This window comes from Arvicola amphibius, chromosome X, assembly GCF_903992535.2.
Source record: "Arvicola amphibius chromosome X, mArvAmp1.2, whole genome shotgun sequence".
NCBI lineage: Eukaryota > Metazoa > Chordata > Mammalia > Rodentia > Cricetidae > Arvicola > Arvicola amphibius.
In genome coordinates, this window is record NC_052065.1 from 108347335 (window position 1) to 108353673 (window position 6339).

Sequence of the window (6339 nt, forward strand, 5' to 3'; positions counted from 1 at the left end):
TGTGAACATTAGAAATTCAATATTTGCATTGTTGATTCCTTCATCAACCCAATTTCAAAATTCTTTGACTCTGAACTAACAATTGAGATGGTTGGTACACTCAATCTCATGGCTGTTTATTAGGTAAATATAAACTGATTATAAGGATCTTTTTTAACTTAAGAAAACCTAAAAATTGAGCATACTCATACACCAAATTTTATCTTATCGCTGAAGTAAAATAATGATATAATTCCTACCTAACAAACTTGCTTTAAGCTCCTAGAAATTTTATATTTATTGACTCCACAATATTTTCTGCCAAATAAACAATATATACCTGGCCTTGCTTTCTTTTTACCTAGAGTAGAAGTGAAAATATCTTTTGTATAATATATATATATATATATATATATATATATATATATATATATATATATATATTGACAACATGGAAACAAGGAAATATATTTGTGCCAAATGGTTTCCCATAAAACCTGGATCAAAACCATTACTCAATAAATGTATTGTGAAAAAACATGAAGTAATTAACACAGCGGATATTTTTGACTCTCTGACAACATTTTCTCCTTTCAATTCTAAGCATTACAAATAGTACATCTAAAAGGACTCTCTGGTCCAGCAAGGTTCTAATGACTCAATTTCTCAGATGAACCAATTTGTTTTCAATACCACATAAATTATTATAAAACTTTGCACATCTGTGCTATTTACTATTAATTTTGTGTCTTGATTTGTAAGGTTCATACTTATACAATTGTTTATTGTTTATTCTCCCCTCAATACATGACAGCTCCTAGCCTTGTGATTCATACTATAAGCAGTTTTTTTCCCTATAGCAATGCACATTGCTTATGGGGCACTATAATTTACTGATGGATGAACATGTTTTCTTTCTCTTTGAAAGAAAGGTAAAGGGATTATATGAAATTTTTGTATAGCAGCATAAAAAGGAGTGTTTAAGAGAGAATGTCACATTCAGCAACCAGTCTTTTTCAAAATATGGACATGTTCATGTAGTGAAATTGCTTATGTTTAAACATTTAAGTGTTTTAAATTATTCTACAATGTAAGTAGGCCTTTGCGAAGGACATCTTTTTTTACTCACCATGAAATTGCTTTTCCAGGCCAGGTTGTTCATGACTTGACAACCTCTAACCAGTTTCACTTCATTACTCCTTGGCAGAAAAGCTTCTGGCAATGTCAGCCTTGTTGCTTTCAGAACAATTGCTCTTTTAATGACATACACAAATTATGAACAAAGTAAGAAATAACATTAAATTTATACTAATAAGTTTATAGTATAAATTGTACATAATAATGTTCAAATACTATAATATATAATGATATTCAGATATTATACATAATTTGATGGAGGAATGTAGTATGGCAACAGTCCAGGCAAGAGCAGTTTCTTGCCCAAATGGCTATCAAAGTCCATAAGGAGCCTCTTCGATGCCCATCGTCCTCTTGGAGTAGATTGGTGCTGCCAGGAGCAGACGTGTCTCATTGTCATGAAAAGCTATAAGTTATTACAACATTTAAATGCCATATTCTGTAGCCTTTGAAAGATATGAAGAATGTCTATCTAACTGAAATATATCTCTATATATCTAGAAAATCTAACATGACTATAAGCTTTACTATTATCGATGATTATCCATTAACAACCTATATTTCTTAATTATACATTACATTTTTAAAATGAACTACACAATCACAATACCTTAATCAGTATCAGAAATACAAAATTGACCTTAAATTTATATCAATAGAGTAAAATTTATACCAATGTAAATTATTCATATCTATATCATTTCCCCCTTTAAATGTAAAGGAACATTTATTAACAATATCTGGGAATATGGACATAGTTATTTCTCTCCAAACTGCTTCCTGCTGAATGGGGACGATGTTAATCAAATCTTTCATGGTCTCAGTCATCGGTTGGGTAAGGTAATTTTCTGAAGGTGTTCACAGCAACCTTTCAGGAGGGCGTGGTCTATCATTCCATATTGGAATAGAAGCAATCCACAGGATCTCATTTTCTGTAAAAACAAAAGAAGAATCTCTTTTCCAAAGTATCATATCCTTAGATCTAAATCCTGAAGTCAAGGTATTTTCAAAATATCTATCTTGGATTAGTTCAGCAGCATTTATAAACAAATCTCTTTTAGCAGCTGTTGCTCGTTCCTCAACATTCAAACAATTCAAAAAGAGCATAATAGCATACAGTATCAAGATTCTCTGTGTATTTTCCATCTTTATGTGGCTTTACTTTAACCTCTATTTCGTTTATTTTTACTTTTACTTTTTGAGACAGGTTCTCTGAATATCTTTGTCCTGGGATAACTCTGTAGACCAGGTTGTCCTTGAAGTCACAGAGATCTGTCTGCCTCTGCCTCCCAGGCATAGGTATTAAAGGCGTATGCTACCACACCTTGAAGTCACAGAAGTCAATCTCTGTCTTTCAAGTGTTGGGATTAAAGGTGTGTACTATCACACCCAACTACTTTCTTTCTTTCTTTTTTACCCTAAGAACTTTAACCTTTAGCATGCATACATTTTTAACACAGTGTAAATCATTTAGAGGTTTTCTTTGTTTTTGAATCTTTCTTTTACTGTATATCTCTTTTTTTCTGACTACATGAGTCTTTAACTTACCAAACAATATTGGTAGGACTAAAGCTGTGGCTTTGACAGCTAGATCCCTGGGTATTAAGAGTCCCATGCTCTACCGACTGAGCTAGCCGGGCGCCAGGAGCAAGACGTGAAGGAAGCAGGCCCACTGCTGCTCACTACAGAGGAGTGTCTATGTGTTAATTTCATTGGTTAATAAAGAAACTGCCTTGGCCCTTTAATAAGACAGAAAATTAGGTAAGCGGAGTAAACAGAACAGAATGCTGGGTATAAGGCAGAGAGGCAGACGCTTCAGGCAGTCACCATAGGCAGTTGACATGCTTCTCCTCTCTGAGATGGACAAAGGTTAAGATCTCTCCTGGTAAGCGACCACCTCGTGGTGCTACACAGATTACTAAATATGAGTTAAAGCAAGATGTGAGAATTAGATAATAAGAGGCTGAAACAAGTGTGCCAGGCAGTGTTTAAATGAATACAGTTTCCATGTAATTATTTTGGGTATAAAGCTAGCCGGGTGGCAGGATGCAGCCCTGCCGCTCCTCCTTCTACAATAATTTTATATTATAATGACTATAAATAAGAGTTTACAATTATGAAAGAGGAAGGTTTCTGTTAGATATCTCAGACATTCAACTGGGAAGCCAAAGGGGCTGAATGCCTGAGTAAGGATGAAGTTAGTAGATAAAGCTTTGTAAATATAGTTACTGGACTAAAAACACAGAAGACTATAATTATTTTCACTGAGCAATGTGCAGGAGTCAAAACTAAATAATGTCTGTGGTAAAATCACATCTAAAATCTGAATTACTCTATGATGTTAGATGTAATTGTTTGTCTGGCAATAAATCATAATCATAACAAACTATGCCCAAAGAAATCATTTCATCAACTAAAATTTCACTGTCAACTGTAAATAGGGTATTAATATACTAAATTATCAGACAATGACTATAGAAAAATTATGATTATAGAATTTTAAAATCTTGTGAGAACCAGGAACTAATAAAGATTGTATGCAAACTTTATTATTTAAAAAGTAGATAATTGAGAATAAAAACTCAAAATATACTTAAAAATAAAATACATGCAAAGGAATAATGAAGTAGAACATTTGATATTACTCTATAAAATTATTTATTTGAAAGTCTGAAGCAAAAAGAAATGAATGCAAGTAAAGACTTTCAGCCATGCAATTTGTCCACTTCTCCAAACACATGTGAGTCTGCTATATTTGCTACATGAACCCTTGCTTACTTTAGAGGACCTGTGAGTTAGCACATAAGACTTGATTCTGTAAGAATAATAAGATTGTTACTGGCATAAAAATTAAATGCTGTGATAATTGTATTTCAAAGAAATCTTATATATCTGTCCTCTTATCTCAAGCAGATTTATTTGTCACATATGAAAGTCAAACAAAGAGAAGCTCTATTACTTTGATGTCCATTCTCAAAATGATGTCCTATCTAGTGAATTGTCTTTGGACAAGTATCAATTATTCTGATGCAATCATAAAAATAAATAAAGTAATAAAACCAAAAATTTATAAATTAAGAACATATGAGCAGAGTGTGAAAAGAAAATGGGGCAGAGTGATATTAAGGCATAATCACTAAAAGGTTAGACACTGTAGAGGCGGTCGGAGGAATTTGGAAATAACCAAAAATAGTCCTTTTAGAATAAATCAGTTTTAATGAAAGGAGAAAGAGGGAAACACTTACAAAGCCAAAGCTCCAGTGAATCAGAGAGTCAATCGGGAAAAAACAGGGCTGTCTATCCCCAGCCCGGTTCTTTTTAAAGGTACCTTTCTCCCCTGGGGCAGCCACACCCCTGAACGCAGGGATTGGCCAGCTGCCCCAACATCTCCCCCTTTTGTCTAAATAAGGCAGATTTAGAAACCAAATACAAATATATACAATGGGAATAGATTATATAAAATTACAAGAAGCAAACAATATTAGGCGAGGAACATATAACAAAAATTTTACTAAACATTCTACTTCAGAAAGTCTAAAGAATGTAGAAGGTAGCTACAATCATCTAATCTTTAACCCCATCAAAGGTTTGAGAAGGGAAGTAATATTACTAAAGCAACCAGGAAGCACAAATGAGAAACTTTTAAAATGTGTAACAGATGACAGAGACAATTGACTACCTGGGCAATCACACGAAATCTTGTTAGCAATGTTGAGGCAACCAACTTTGGCTAAGGCCTGATATAACCTGACATACCATTTTTTAATGGCAAGGAACCTTTAGTAGAACTATCCTATCCTGTCTTGGCAAGATAAGACAATTTTGTTTTATCCACTTATGGATATTTTGTATCTTAGTCATTAGTGGAGGTATGGGCTTTTTTTTTTTTTGCCCAAAGGCCAGTTCTGCCAAGAAGAAGACAAACTCCCAGTGGAGTGTCTTTGGTGCTCAACGTTCTCTCAGGAGTAGAGCATTGTTGTCAGGAGTGATTGTGTCTCATAAGTACAAAACTCTAGGTTAGATTAAAGGCCATGTTCTACAGCTCTTTAAAGAGGTTGAAGATTATGTTATCTATACTAAATATAATCTCTATGTGTCTAAAAAACCTGATTATCCTAAATATAAATATGACAAACATATAATTTTCAACACTTATCTAACTGTATGACTAATAGAGTAGACAACTGTGTAATAAATGAAGACAATGATTTCCAAATGTAAACAGGGTCATTATATAAATAATATCCGAGGTAGAAATGTACATTGTAATATGGTAAACAATGTCATTACATAAATAATATCAGAAGTAGAAATGTACATTGTAATATGGTATACAATGTCATTACATAAATAATATCAGAGGTAGAGATGTACATTGTAATATGGTATATATCTCAATATAACAATTGTTTCAAACAGAGGTAGGATCATACTCTCATACAATGTTCAATATATCAATATACAAGAATCAGCACCCATATAGTTTTCAAAAAACAATAACTCACAAAAATCAATTATTCCTTCAGACCACTAGTTAATCCCTCCTTTTTTGGAAATATATATATGTATGTAGTTTATACCCCTGAGTCCATATAAAGCCTTCCTCAACCCCTCAACCCTATATCAGCCACCAATTAGTGTCCCTAAACCTGAGGGTAAACTTTGTTGGGAGAGGGGGCATCGTCATCTAAAAGACACTGATGAAAATCTTGAAGCTATAGACTAAAAACAATTGTGAATTCCCAAATATGAGTGAAATAAAACAGCACCTATGGATATCATAGGAATAAGGAAAGTAAAATACAAGGGAGAAATTTTGACTCTAAGAGCAAAAAACAAGAACGTTATACCTAATCAAAGAAGCAACAATGTAAATACAGATAGCTTATATTAATGTCATTTTTTGTTGCTGTAATAAAAATCCCTGACTATAGCAGTTTCAAGGGATGAAGGGTTTATGTTAGAATAAGGTTCTAACATGGATTCTGTCTGCCTTTGTGTGGAAGTCATGGCCATTGGAGCTTTAGGCTGAACAGCTACATTGTATCATTAGTTAGGAAGAGAAAGTTGGACAGACAGTGGGGCCTGGATATAAAATCTCAAAGGCCATTCCAGTAACACATTTCTCCCAACAAGGCCCTATGTGCTAAATGTTTCATAACCTTCCCAAACAGTATCACCATCTGGGACACTCTAAGAGTTCAAACACCTGAGACTCAGAAT